Source organism: Pithys albifrons, chromosome 2 (assembly GCF_047495875.1).
Source record: "Pithys albifrons albifrons isolate INPA30051 chromosome 2, PitAlb_v1, whole genome shotgun sequence".
NCBI lineage: Eukaryota > Metazoa > Chordata > Aves > Passeriformes > Thamnophilidae > Pithys > Pithys albifrons.
Window position 1 is genome coordinate 108,777,494 of NC_092459.1, and position 15,789 is coordinate 108,793,282.

General features: G+C 39.5%; 1 protein-coding gene across 1 annotated transcript in view; it reads right to left on the reverse strand.

Moving 5' to 3' along the window:
• WDPCP (WD repeat containing planar cell polarity effector) overlaps positions 1-15,789 on the reverse strand; it is a 147,621-nt gene that overhangs the window by 45,931 nt on the left and 85,901 nt on the right. The window lies entirely within an intron of this gene.

Genomic DNA, 15,789 nt, shown 5'->3' on the forward strand with positions numbered 1-15,789 from the left:
CCCAGACACTGCACACCATCTCCTGGGAATTACAGCAAATATTCACATGGGATGGAGGTACTGTGCAATCCTTGGGAATTCCACAGAAGTGGGAGGAAATAAGCCATCCATCAGAAGCTTTCTGAGGATATATATAAAACATTGCACTGGCAAACGCTAATCCCAATGGGAAGTTCTGCACTGGGCTAATGCCTCTCCTTTACTAGATGCAGATAACCATTATGTCACAATGTACTATGAGAAAGTGATTCTATTTGTACACATTTTCTTCTATTGCAAATTTTTAACTGTTTAAAATTACCTATGAAAATAGAATTGGTGATTTTTTTTTAGAAACATAAAATAACAAAATACCTCAGTTTTATTTCACTTGAGAGGTAAAAGAACGATTCCATGTAGAATGATTTCTTTATTTTTCCCATTACTGATAAATTTTCACCCTTTTCACATGTTAACAATTTCAACAATGATCAGTTGTAGATACATTAAGTTTGGGAAGGACATGATTGGGGAAAAAACAACATTGTGATTTCTCAGGGTTAGAAAGGTGTTGGTTGTGTTTGCCAAATAAATATTGTCAGGCAGCATCACACGGATGGTTATACAAGTTCTGTACCTTGGTGGTATCTTAGGAATCAGTGGGCAATGCTGTAGCTCCTCCTCAGGCCGGTGTGAACAAGAGGAAAGATGGGAATCCTCCTCCCCCTTAGTGGGAAAAGGAGTCCCATATGAGGCAGCATCCCGGGATTCCTGTTGCTGGCAAAAGCCTCAGCGGTTTTGTGCCTCAGTCTCGTTGAGAGCCTGATCGCTCCCTTCTCTTCCACCCCGCATTTGGAATGATTCAGCAGATTGCAAGATAGAGCCAGAGAGGACTTTTCCTCAAGGAATAACATTCGTGACAAGAAGGCATAATACGTTAGCTTAAGTAGAAAAGGAAATGCACTCTCCAGGTGAGGTTCCTAAGAGCTGGAGTGGGGAGTCCCTTCCTCCGTAAAGCTAATCTCCCTGCTGTGCCTTCCAAGCACTAATTTGCAGCCCTCCTCGCAGAACCAGTTTGAGAGGGGAGGAGGTGAATTAAAGTTAACCCCTTGATCACCGGGGACCAGTCAGTGCACCCCTGTTTTATCATGCATGTCTGTTATATCTGAAGCTTTTCAACATGATTCCTATGAAGGATTTTCCATTAAAATATGTTGTTTTGTCATGCTACTTCTGAAGCTATGCTTTAATTAAGACAATTAAGTAATTGTTAAAATATGTTTATCTTGAACAGCGATCACGTATATATTTTTTTCTGGCACATCTTTCTTTTTCATTACGGATGAAGTATCCATTCTTAGTACTTAGAAGGGAAATTGGAAACCAAACAGAAACCAGCCATGAGACTAGCTAAAAAAGAATGTCTATCACTGTTTTGTTTTCCCAAAGTTATCACTATACAGACTATTTGAATGACATTTGCTTTAGACAAGGCAAAATGCCTGCAACCAAAAAATGTAAAGTAGCTTTTTCGTTTTGATTTTTTCAGCAGAATGCCTGTACTATGCTGATATTTCTTCACAGTTTCACAGATTTCCATTTTTTTCCCCTTTCATCAACATACATACTTCAGTCCCATTATGGCCCATATTCATAAAACTGTGAAGTTAGCTCATTATTTTCAGATCTGTACCAAGGAAAAAAAAAGGGCGGGGGGAAAGAGTATCTTAGAAATGCTCTTCACAAACCAAGAGCGCTGGAAATAACAATCCCAGTTACTCCACAATTTATTATAAATGCAATTACTTTAAAATAAAGCAGAGGTTTCAAAGAACAGTGGCAAGTTTGCATTACTCAGGCAAACAGTATTAAAGCAGTCAGGAATGTTCAGGGTTTTTTAACCAAGATAATGGTTATTTTGAATCTCTTTGGTATGAAAGTTGTGTTGATTTTAATCATTAGAGAGAGGTCCATACTGCATGAGGCCAACCTCCAGCTAATAATGTCTGTTTTATAAAGCTTGTTTTGTCATGGGAAGACCTCTTGCTGTTGTTAGCACACTCACATTTTATCAGCTCCTCAAACAAAGGGAAAAAACACCAAGCAAAACACTCTCCCTTTTGTTCTTGTGCTACAATCACAAGGCACAATATTTGCTTTCTAAAATGGATTATACAGAGCCCTGGTGGTTTCCCACCTCTTCCTCCACCTTGCAACTTACTGCTTGCTTCACAGTAACTTCAGCAATCAAGGCTTATAAGTCTCTTGAAAAAGAGAGATAAGGAAATCCTCCTGTAAACCAGGAAGTTCAGCCACTTCTTTGGTCACAGTGACAGGCAACAGAAATAACTACCTTCAAGATTAAACTCCTCCAACTGCAATTAACTGTGTAGGACATATAGGAAAACATTTCCTTGCAAGTCACTTAGTAGATACAATAGCAAACTAAAATTCTCATATAATAAAATAATATGCATGTATGTAATGTTTCTAGGTATTCTACAAAAATACAAAAAAATGGCTGTTATTGTAGACAAGGAAATCAAGGGGAAATGTGGGCAATATGACAAGGGTCTTGCTGGTCAAAAATGGTCAAGGCAGAGAAGAATCCAGACCTGCCTTCCATGGTGAAGAGGCAGACATGCTGCCTGCCTGTATTTTGGGAATGTGACTCAACTGAAAAAATGTCAGGAAAGCATTTTATTCCTAAATAAAATAAATAAGTAATAAAAAAATATAATGTTATCTACAACTTCAGAGGTACTATCATGTTGAGTGGCATAAATAAAAACAGAATGAAAACCCAGGATTTCCTCCTGTTGGATGTTCAGAAATAAGTAATTTGAAATACTGTTGGTCGAAACAACGTGCATGGACTGCAGGCTGCAGAGAAGGGAAAAGAAGTCTTTGGGTTTTGTGAGAGGTTCTATAAATATATCAAAAGGCAAAATCTTGACATCTGTATTTCCCAACATCTAAATTGAATGTGGTCACTTAAACATACAGATACAATTTTCAGTATGAAAATGGTCACCTTGAAAATTCTTGTAATATTTAGCCATAAAATTAAAATGTCTCCTAACACCTCCAGGAAGCAGAAAAAAAATCATTTGGAGGGAGGAGGAAGGGAAGGGAGAAGGAGCTCATGCAAGCAAGAAATATAGTGCAGAAAAGATGGAAACATTTCTTTAGGGACTAGTTACAACCAACAAGCCTTCTTAGACATGCTCATCGACCATGTAAGCATATTCCTTGTGCTGGGCTGATAAAGGAGGGCTGCAGCAGTTTTTTTCCTTGTCTTCAATAAGAGTACACAACATTTAGAAAATAATCTGCAGGGGAAGAGCTGTGGCACAAATAATATTTATAAGGCAATCCTTTTTAATGGAAGAAATTTCAGAGTCCTCCTCATCTCACAGTCCAATCAAGAGTGATACGCATTCAAAAAGTGGATATTAAACATGCACTGAGCAAACAGAACAGGAAAAAAATGAATATTGATATAATTTACATGTAATCAAACTACACTGAAATTAAGTTTTAATTGTTCAGTATTCCGTGATGCATATGCAGATTTTAAAGTATTCAGAATATCAATCAAGTGTTTACTTACATCAAGCAATTGTATTTAAGCATACAAAACAGATGATGAAAATATGTTCAATCAGCTACAACTCCTAACATTTACTGCTGGGTTTACATGATCACTTTTAATTCAGTTATTTCATTTAATATTTCAATTTAATAGCTCATTCTTTCATTCAATTTCTAGGCATCTTGCCCATTTCTTAAACACAATAATAATAATTATTCATAAAAGGAGCTGTTTCCCCATACATTCTCATATCAGCAATTTTTGGAACAGAAATGGTTTTCATGCCTTTTTTTCCCCCTCAAAATATGTTGTTATTATCTGAAATATTTTCCTTTTAAATTAGACAATATTAAAATAAAGAATTACATCCATAAAATGACTCTGAACCCCGTTTCACTGGAATTCTGAGCCAGAATAATTAGAGATTATAAAGTTAAAGAATGTAAAAAGTGTGTGGCTAGGTTGCTAAGTGGTTGATTTAAATAGGGACAGATTGGTTTTCCACAAACAGTTGGACGCACCACCACTGATTCAGGCAGTAGCCGTATCTCAGAACAGCTTCAGAGCTCATTTACAAACCCAGGGCTTACAGAGTTACACATTTCACATGGAAAATATTGATGGTGTGAAGCCATGTATAGATTATATAACTTCAGTGCACCCTTAAAAAGACAACACTGAAATTTGGTTGACCTCCGATGAGAGATACTTTAAAGTAAAATTTCAGTAAATTCTTAAGACTTAGATGGCTATATAATCTGTCATATATGAAGTATAGTATTAGTCAAGGACTTATATCCTGCATTTTACAGTGAATGCTGAAAAACTGGTACTTAGAGTTCCTGGAGAGGAATAAGTACATCAAGATGTCATGTTTCATACAAAAAGAAACCAAACTAAAACACTTTAAGCAGAAGTCAGCCAAAACCTGATATGATTTTACTCTAATGATTTCAGTAGGTCACTCTATTTTAAATAAGATAGTTGCAGAAAACTGAATTCAGCCTGAAGAGCAGGAACTCTCCAAAGAACCTGTCTCGGGCTTCCTTGTACACAGGCTCAGCACAGTAACTCTTCCCATTCCCAAGGTACCCTGACAGAATGTGCTCCAGACAATACACTGTCCTTCTCCCAGCAGGGTATCCTCGTCTCTCTCCCAGCAATGGCTGGAGCAAGAGGAATGTGGACAGTGCTTGGTGTTAAGCAGTGCATGTCTTGATTGGCAGAACATCTATCTGCTGAGCTTTCCCTGCAGCTTTTTTGGGACAGAGATAACCTCTTGCACTCTATTTAACCCTAACTGGTTGCTGATTTTCACAAAACTTGCAGGCATTTGCTTATTTCTGAGACTTCTACCCTCTGTTAAATTGGTTGAGATTCACCATTGATCCTGTAAGTTAGTAGGGAAGAGGCAGAAGGATCAGTGGATGTGTTGGGAAGCTACAACCTCTGGGATGCTTTGGGAGTATCATTTTGGCAAGCTCCTGCTATTATGCTACTGGGATCTAAAGTTCTGAACTCTTTTGAACAGGACACACAAATCTCTGAGGAGGGCCCACAACCTTGTTACCTTCTAAGATACTCTCCTACTGACCAAGGGAAAGTGCTGCAGAACACACCAAAGGCTAATGGAGAACCAGCCACTGGGACCATGTGTATGTGAGTCAAGGGGATAATCTCCCAAATTGGCTTCTAGATGCAGGAGCTGTTAAGGTTGTCCAGGTATAATCTGATATACATCCCTTCAGGTCCAGATTTAGTAAACCATTAATGTATGAGTTTATGACCTATAATCTTCTATGGGCCCTAAATAAGGGCATGTTAAGTGAAGTGCTGGATTTGGGGCCGGAGTGACTTGTTTAAAAAGAAATCCCTTATGGAACCTTTCAAAGGTCATACAGAAATAGGTCTCAGGTAAGAGTTACTGACTTGTCATGATAAAATACAACATACAAATACAAAAATACAAGTATCTCCAGGCACACAAAATTCCTGTTATTTGAATGATGCTGTCAAGCCATGTATTCCTGACCTAAAGGAAGTCCACCTATAACTTTATAGATTGCTGGGTGTAAAACCAAATGCCCTTCACATCAAAGACTACTCTCTGGTATGAAGCAAGAAAACAAACAAGCAAACCAAATTTAAAAAATAGGAGGAAAGAGAAAGCTAATAAGGGGAGCCAGACAGTATGACTCTCTGACCAGAGAAAGCCCTTGAGGGCTGTAACTGGCTGTGAATCTTGAAGTCGTTCCCAAACCAAACATAAAACAGAAGTTAATAATCTTACCATGTGATTCTTATCTTCCAGGGTGATATTCTGCTCTACGAAACCTCTATGTATTCTTGTGTGAGATAGTTCAGGTGAGTCTCTTAAACACACGCGCGTCTTCTCAGGGCAGACTTTCTATGTTTTGAGTCAGATATTCAAGTGAACCAAGTAGGTGTTTCAATGAAGGAGTTTAGAAATAAGGGATCTTTTAAACCCTTAAAATAAATATTTAGCAAGAAATAGTCTAGATATGTGAAATATTCTATAAAAAGCAGTGTGTTTAGGTATAAAGAAATATATGTCATTTATTTGTTGTCCTTTGCTCAGATTAACTATAAACTAGCACTAGTTTAACACTCTAGAACTGCCTCATACTTACACCAGAAAAATGCTAGTTAAAAGATAGTGATTTTATGAACATTTATGTCACAGACTTCTCATGTGATACTGGCCAATCACTTTAGCCTGGGTTCTTGTAGCACAGACCAGTGAAGAACAGGACTGTTGGAAAAAACAGCAACCTTTTCCTACTGTGAATCAGAATCCTTTCATATCTGTCAAGTGCTCTGAGATTGTCCATAATACATGCCATAAAAGTCTGGATAACAGAAATTTTTTACAATCATAAAATATTATTATATAAACTGAAAATATTAAAATTTATTTCTTGTAATGTGTGCTTCCTTTGAATTTTCCTACACTCCTTATTTCCTTTTTTGTACTCATTTTCATTCAAGAGAATATATTTTGTTGCCATAGCAGTATTCCCTACCTTGCAAATTTATCATAGTGGCTTTCCTTCAGGTTTCTTTAAGCTGCAACTGACACCCACCCAGGAAGCACAGGCTCCCCCACCCCAAACCTCTTCATTTCTCCAACCTCTCACTACTTAGTAACTTCTCAACAGTCTATCTTTATCTTTAAATACAGACACACTCCAGCATACTCTTCCAAAGTACTCTGGGCTAAAAACAGGTGTTAATTAAAAATGCTGATAAGAGTCAGTGACACCTGTTGTTTCACATTTATTTTACTCAACCCTGTCTGTTAAATCCTAGCCTTTATTGCATTAATTCGCTTCCGCTTTTCTTCTTTTCCAGCTTTATCCCTCTCACTCTGGTGATCATGTAAACTTAACAGTATGTCTTGAAAGCTGGGTTTTATTGAGCAAACATATCAGCATGTCTACACACTAAAGACAGCTATATAACAGAGGCCCAGTATCATCGCTGTGGTTAAGGATGAGTTGCTGCCTCTATAATAAATCCCTATTGTATACGTGTGATATCTCTGCAATTTCCAACTGCAGCAGATGGAAATTTGGTATTAAAGTTAAGATGAACAGGCCCTTTTCCTCCTTGACTTTCCATGAGGTACAGGGCCAATTCTCCCTCATGCCTGACATTGGATAAGATGTGTTTTTTCAGTGCTAAGACTTCTCAGAGAAAATATATTAGCTTGATATTTCTAAAGCTGGCTGCCTACAGATAAATATCTACTTACAAATCACAGTGCAGGGCCAAATGTTGAATCACTGGCTGAGTTATGGGTCCATTAGAGTATATTTACTTTTGCTATCAAGGTTTGTCAATAGCCAAATTATTTCTTTGTAACAAAATAATTCAGTGGTAATGCTCATAAAATTCCCACACATAATGACTCCATTACAGCAAACACAGCAACAGGAGAGACAGACAAGCAACTCCCTGGAACTTGAAGTGTAAGAATTTTGGCACATTTTTGAGGGAGCGAATGGAAAAGTATTGAATATGATATGCTTTTTCTGCACAGCGCCATGTCCAAGAGCATAGAATGTAAGAAGAGCCATTTCCCCACACTCAAGGCACATCTGACCTAATCCCTTGCCATCAGTTGGGCGCCAAGAAGAGAATATAAGAACAGGGCAAGCATATGGTGATATTTCCCTAAGTAGTCTCCTGGTCTCCAACAATTTGTGGCCCAGGGATTTGTTGAGCCAGAGGTGGTTTCTAGACTGGTATTCCTCAGTGAATTTCTCTTCTCTGAACTTTGCCTTTGAACTCACATACAATTTTATCATCCACAACATCTTGTGGTAAGGAGGTTCATATTTTAATTACATGTTACATGAAGAATCACTGTATTTTGAAACTGCCACATGGTAGCTTTGCTTGATGACCTCTAGTTTTTGTATTAGAAGAAGCAATGAGCAGTCATTTACTGTGTTTCTCTCTCCCCAACACTCACAATTTAATAGATCTATATCTCAGCTGCCTCTTCTTTAGGTTGAGGAGTTTTAGACTATTTAGTCATTCCTTTCACTAAAGCTGTTTCATGCCTTTAATCATCCTGGCTGCCCTTCCTAAACCTTTTTGAGTTCTACTATATCCTTTCACAGATTAAGCGACTCCAAAACTACACACAAAATTCAGGTGAACTGAAGTTCACTGTTTTGTTGACTAGTCCTTTTCTAAGAATTCCTAGCAGGCAATTTGCTTTTTGTACTTCTGATGAGCACTGAGCTGAGTATTTGATAGCGGTAGAGTTACAAGGCTAAATTCTTCTTCCAGAATAAGGTTAAGCTCATATTGCATCATTTTATACATGAAATTTGGAGTCACACACACACCGTGTGCTTCACTTTGAATTTATTTACATTTAATTTTATCTTCAATTTTGACACTCCGTCACTGAGTTCTGTGAAGCCCTTTTGCTGTTCTTCACAGCAGGTCCTATCTTCACTGGTGTTAATAATTTAGTATCATTAGCAAATGCTGGCAGCTCACTATTTGCTCCTTTGCCAGGCTACCTATAAGTATAGATCTGCTATGCTTATGATTTCCATTGGTGACCTCCATGACAACTGACCATTTACTCTTACTCTGTTTCTTACCTTTTAATGAATTACTTATCTATGAAAGGGAAGCTTTCCTCTTATCCTGTGGCAGCTTAGTTTCTTCAAGACATTTTGGTGGGAGACCTTCCAAAAAGGTCTTCAGTGGTCAAACTTTCATCAGTAGCAGCTGGATATCCATTACTGACATGATTGCTGACATCAAAGAATGCAGAGTTTTGAGACGTGACTTGCCTTTGCAGAAATCCTGCTGACTCTCTCCCAGTACCACATTATTTGTCTGTATGTTCACATTTTTAAAAAATATAATTTCTACTAATTTCACTGGTACAGAGGCTGGATTTGCAAAGGTCTAGTTCTTCAGACTCTCCAGACTGTTTTAAAAACTGACTTAATATTTTCCATGTTCCTGTCCTCAGGTGCTAAGGTCACTCTAAATAAGAGGTTATACACCACAGTGTGGATTTCAGATGTTTTATGCTTGACTATCTCTAGAGATTCAGAATTAATTTTACCTCGTGCTGGTCATATATTACTGTTTATCTGTCTTAGTATAACCTCTCTTACTGATATCTTAGCACTTACCAGTGTAAACAAAGAAACATCTGAATTCTATCTTGGCCAACTGGTCAAAAGGAGGTTTTTAAAGAGATTGACATGCCTATCTGCTTTTACTAAACCTTTCTTCAAATATTTTTGCTGGCCTTTGTGCCTCTCTCCTTCAATTACAGAAACTACCTGAGCACCTAAGATCTTTCTGTTAACTGGCCAGTAATAATGTGATACAGGAGCCAGACATTTACAGTGCAAATCATTCCATTTATCTTCAAACAGCTTACCTTTACATGGCTAATTTAAGCTAATTAGGTAGGCTTCTTTTATAGTTAATTGATAGGGATAGGCACTGATGTTTGATTCTTCACGTTTATCTCAGCCATCTCCCTTCGATGGGATTACTCAACCTTCGGGTGTCTGTGTCTTTGTACAAACTACAGAGGAAGCTCAGATGAGCATGTAGGACATACAAATTCTACACTGTTAAGTCATGAGAGGTGAGGTGCACTACCAAGACACCACATCCAGTTATTGGACAATTGACTATTGCTGATTTTTAATCTAAATTTTTGTTATGGTGTCCTTCCCTTAGCAGGCTCTGAGTCTGAAGAACCATAAAAGGCAGATCTTCATTTGAAGACAGAAAGCCCAGGGCTGCCTGACTACTGGCTCTTCCTGGAGGGCACTGGATTGGAAGTGGGACAAGAGTCAGAAAAAAAGTCTGAGAGGGTGGTAGAAAAACCTCATCTGATGAACTGAGCTCAAAACAGAATATTGCCAGATGATCCGCACAGAGTACAAGTGTAATGCTGAGGCTCAGGTAGACTCTGAAGATGAGTGGAAAAAAAGTATCTTGGTAAAGAGATGCAATATGAATTAGTTTGGAAATACTTCCAGGGACAAAAAACCTCTTAAATTCAGTTCTTGGTCAGGACCCCAAATTAGAAATTTTTGAGTGTCACTACACAAGGAGATACTGTTAGTGACTAGGTGGAGATCATGGGGAGGGAGAAACTGATACACTGCAAAGGCTGAGGCTGACTTGCAGCAGCTGCTTGAGGGTGGAGATGTGTTGGTAAGAACGAATTCTTGATTTTTTCTGCCCATGAACACAGTATACTAGCACTGTTTCTGCACTCAATGTATGTCCAAAGCCTGTAAGATTGCAGGGAAATTGCACAGCTGGTACAGCAGGAAAAAGTCACCTTATGAGGGCAGATTATCAGTTACACAACACAACACAACAGTGGTCTCGATGTGGGCTCAGCTTCTGAAAGGAGCAATATCAAAGTCAGATTAACCAGCACGTGGGAATAGATTTGGCACAAACATCAGCCCAGTGTAGCTATTCTGTGTTCCTTTTTTCTAGTGCAGTCCCATGGGTGGGGACTTAGCAGAGAACTGGAGGACTTATGGCACTCTGGGCCACCACACAGTGTCTGTTGGTGGCTGTGTGGAAAAGCTCCATATTACAGCAGCTCTGGGACTGCTCTAAGTGTGTGGAAGGGGCCATTCTTCCCATGCTCCAAGCAATGTCTCCCATTAGGTTGAGCAGCAAATCTCTGACAGATATTTCTTGTGGTTTATCTTCATGGAATTTTGTTCTCAAGCAATTATGTCTTGTCATTTGTTGTCACCCCACCCCACTATTTTTCTCAGTATTTCTTACATTGTAATCATCACTAGAGAATTAAATCCTAGAGCTATTCTTGTAGCATCAAAGTATCTGCCTGAAATTGAAAATTGTGTTGGAGCTGGTTTAAGAAAAAAAAATCATTAACATAGGGCTGAAGTAAAGACATTCTAAACTTTTACTGAGATATTTAACCTCTTTAACTTCAAAATAACCTAGTTCCATTGAATAGGTGCCTTTATTTCTTGTTTCTAAAACAGGTCAAGGAGCATGACCAGGGGATTCTTTTCATGTGTAGTTCCATCACAGCAATATAAATTCTCATTTAACAGTGCTGTGGTAATATGAAAACCTTTGGTTTTGATCGTTTTTAAAAGATGACAAAAAATGACTCTTCAAAGTCCTCTCCAGAAGGTGCTACTTTAGACAGAATGCTGCTACTGAACTTACTCCCATAGAGATGAATTCTGTTCGTGTGGCCACCACAGAGAACCTGACTGCCATGAGTGGTCATTTTATCTGAAGGCATAATTTAATGCCTAATAGGTTACCTTATGAATATAAAAGACATTCTTAGTCCTCAACCATGTCATCATTAATGTTTATACGTATTTCGTGACACACTATGTACCAATCTAATTATAGATTCTACTTCTAGGGTGCTCTTAAAAAGGATCATAAAAGCTCTTTGCTCACTCTGTCTCTCAGTTCCATACAGCTGGTAGCAGATAGGATTTGGAACTATTCCTATGGAGCTGAGGCGTTTTTTCACCTTTGATTTAGGGTCCTATTTAGGATGGAAATACTCACAGTGAATATCTACTTTGCAGATTGCAGTGTAATGATACGGAACCTGCTTACCAAGGGTTAGTTAGTACTGCATTAGTGATGTACCTGCAGGGCAAAAGAGCTCTATTTTAACTTTTCAAAGGCTGTCTTGGACTTAAGTGATAACTGACTGCGTCAAGGCATCATCTCTTGTAGTATAGTAGTGCACTTCAGAACTCCTGAACAGTGAAGTGATTCAGAAAAATCAGTACTTGCTGGAAGCAGATCTCCCCCTATGCTAATGAACACTTACTTTCTCATCTCTTCTGAGAGTGTTTATTTACAAAGGAGCTCCTTCAAGTTCTGTGTGTAAAGTTGTATCACTTTATGAATGTTCTGCCCAACATGTAGCTAATTCTTTGCATTTAACCAGTAGCATCTTGCACTGAACACTGGGAAGAGTACAGCAGTTCTGAGATTTGTGAAGGAGGAGAAACAGTAACAGTAAAAAGGTTCTCACTTTTGGATTCACACAAAAGAGAATTTTTCACAAACCTATCCAAAATCCTGCCAGGGAATGTGATCAGGGATGCAGTTTGCTTTAGAAAGAAGCAAAAGCACCATGTCGTTATTTACAACAGAGCTTTGCTTTGCAGGGAAATATATTTGTACTAAGAAAAAAAAGACAAATGACATTCTCCTAATGAAATTATCAGATGGAAATATCCAAGTGATTTTGAATCCTAGTAAGTTTCCATGTAGGAAAAAAACCCAACAAACCCCAATCTTTAAACTGGATATTGACAAACACAAGAATAGAATTACAAAAGAGGAAAGGGCACAGCAGAACCACAGAGCTGTAGCTGCATCTTAATTCTGCAACTCCTGCACTGCATTTCAGACTTTACTTTCTAGCCCAGCTTTCTCACTCAAAAAATGGAACAAAACAGAGCAGCAGGCGTGTGTTTGTGCCTATGTGTGTGTCAAACAAACAAGGTAATTTCATGCATTAGAAAACATGACAAGTACAATTTACGAATGCTTGATCAGAGTGAAGCAAAGCCATGAGTCAGCGATGCCACAGTTAACGAGTGAAAAATTATTCCATTCCATTCCATGTTCTGTACACAGATAGATGGAGCTGGCAGACAGAGGGAGGAGGTTGTGCAGCCACTCCCCCATCACACAAATACGTGTAGCAAAAGGGTGGGGGCAAGAAGGTTCCAGCTTCTCAAGGCTTCCCAATAAATCCACCTTTGCTCAACATTTTACATAATGACATAACACATTATATTATTATAAGCAGTGACATCATAATAAAATACCAGAGTGCTACTGCAGTGGCAAGGAACACCTAAGATACATTTCTGTACTTGTAATACAGTTCCTGTATTTTTTTAATTACAGATAAGAATTTAGAGTGTTGTAATGGATCCCTGGCATATAATTAAGAGGTCTTTAATTTTAATTTTGTCTACTGAACGCCTGGTTTCAGAGGAATACTATATTCTATTTAGGGGCTATACCTGCAAAGCTCTAAGCTTCTGTTTCAGGGGAAGCTGAAGATACTGTGTGGTTTGCAAATTTAAGAGCATAGTTTTTATAATGATGGATATGAATAACATAGTTGGGTCAAATATATTGCAAAGCATTTTCCTCCCTTTTAATTGTGATCTGTTTCAGTTGTGCTGTCAGTGTTTCTTTGCCCATCTCAGGTTGGATGGAACATCTTCTTGCTGAAGTGCCTGATAGCTAAAGAGGGAACCTACCATTGCAGCATTCAGCATTCTCTAGAAACTGATCTCATTGATGGTAGAATAATAACTAGCCTATAATCTCCCTCATAATGTGAAAATGCAACCTTTCAGCCTACAGTAAAGATTAAAATCACACGATTATTCCTAGGTGAGGATAGCCTTTCTGGAAAGGTAACTCTATTTCTCAATTCTAGTAAATACAGACATTCACATCTTTAAAAGTACAACAATCACTGGCACTTTTTTGGCAGACTCAGCAGGCAGGTCAAAGATTGTCTCAGCATGCAGAATGAACTAGTATTTCTGTCTCCTGAGTGGGTCCTTCTAGAAAAGGCTTAAGGCAGATTGGTGGGGCATTCAAAGGAAAGCCAGAGAGAAGGGTGAAAACTTTTGTTTATATGAACATTTTTCAGATTTAGATCTAGAAATATTTAAGTGTTTTAATGTTTTAATCTTGTATGATAGACTCTGCCCTTCCCTGTCCATCCCTGATGTGTCTGGTCTCCCCTTTATCCCACCACACATATCCTAAGCTGTTTTCCCCCATTATGCTCTGTAGTCCCCTCTGTCCTCTTTGCAGGGCACTGATGTTCCCGTGCCTGTCTTTAGGCCTTTGTCCCCAGTGTCTTGTCCTCTACTCCTGCTCCTCATCCCAGCTTGCTTCCTTAACTCTTCCTACCAAACTTCTGAGTTTCTCTCCTTTGTTCCTCACCCTCTAGATTTAAATTCTGTGCATCTGCTGCTTGCTTTCTCTAAAGACCAGATGAGTTGCAGAAGGCCCCACTCTGTGCCAAGAAATGCTTTTTGATTATCAGGCACAATTTTACTGCACATAATTTAGGAAGCACTATGTGTCTTCTTCTCCTTGCTGCAATAGGGTATAAAGTGATTGCTTTGTTTTTGTCTTCTCATGCTCATACAAGAGTAATAAAATGTTCCCTAGTGCTGCATCAAGTTGGCATTGGCAGTTTACAGGGCTTCTGCATTCAAGTCTTCTTGTTTGGTCATGCAGACACATCTGTTGTAACAAAAAAATTCTCCCTGAAGAGGTTCATTAGCTACCTGTAACCAGCCTGCAAGCACTCAGTGCTAAATGAATATGGGTAAAAAAGTGAGTAAGGCAAACCACAGAATCATAGAATCGTAGAATATCCTGAGCTGGAAGAGATCTACTAGGATCATCGAAGTTCAGCTCCTGGCCCTGCACAGGACAGCCCCAAGAATCACACCCTGTGCCTGAGAGTGTTGTCCAAATGCTTCTTGAACTCAGACAGACTTGGTGCTGTGAACACTTCCCTGGGGACCCTGTTCCAGTTCCCAACCACCCCCTGGGTGGTACACCTTTAACTAATATCTTACCTAAATTTCCCCTGACACAGCTTCATGCCATTCCCTGGGTCCTGTCACTGGTCACCAGACAGAGAAGATCAGTGTCTGCCCCCCCCCCCCGCTTTTCCCCTCATGAGAATGTTAAGACCGCAATGAAGTCCCCCCTCAGTCTCCTCTTCTCCAGCTGAACAGACCAAGTGACCTCAGCTGCTCCTCAGCTTCCCCTCAAGGCCCTTCACCATCCTCATTACCCTCCTTTGGACACTCTCTAATGGCTTAATGTCTTTCTTACATTGTGGCACCCAATGTTCCAGGTGAGGCTGCCCCAGTGCAGAGCAGAGCAGGACAACCCCCTCCCTCTCCTGGCTGGCGATGCTGTGCCTGATGCACCCCAGGACATGGTTGGCCCTCCTGGCTGCCAGGGCTGACTCAGATTCAACTGGCCATCCACCAAGACTCCCAGGTCCCTTTCCACAGCACTGCTTTCCAGCCTCTCATTTCCCAGTATGTACATCCAGAGTTCCCCATCCCAGGTGCAGAATCCAGCACTTGGCTTGGTTAAACTTCACATGATTGGTGATTGCCCAGCCCTCTAATCTGTAAGGTCTCTCTTCAGGGCCTCTGTGTCTCTGAGGGAGTCAACAGCTCATCCTAATTTAGTATGGTCCTCAAACTTAGTGTATCTTTGAGTCCTGCCTCCAGTTGTTTATGGAGATGTTGAAGAGCACTGGGCATAAGATGAAGCCCTGTGGAACTCCACTGGTGACAAGTCACCAGCCTGATGTCATTCCGTTCATTATTACCCTTTATGCCTGACTCATAAGTCAGTGGTGTTTATGCATTTGTGTGCTGGACATTTTGTGCAGAAGAATCCTGTGAGAAATGGTATCAAAAGCTTTCCTGGAATCCAAAAAGATTACACCAACTGGCTTCCCTGGATCAGTCAGGTGGGCTACCTTGTCATAAAAGGAAATCAGGTTTGACAAGCAGGACTTTCCCCTCATGAAGCCAAGCTGGCTGTGACCAATGACTGTGCAGTCCTTCAGGAGTTTTTCAATACCTCCCAGA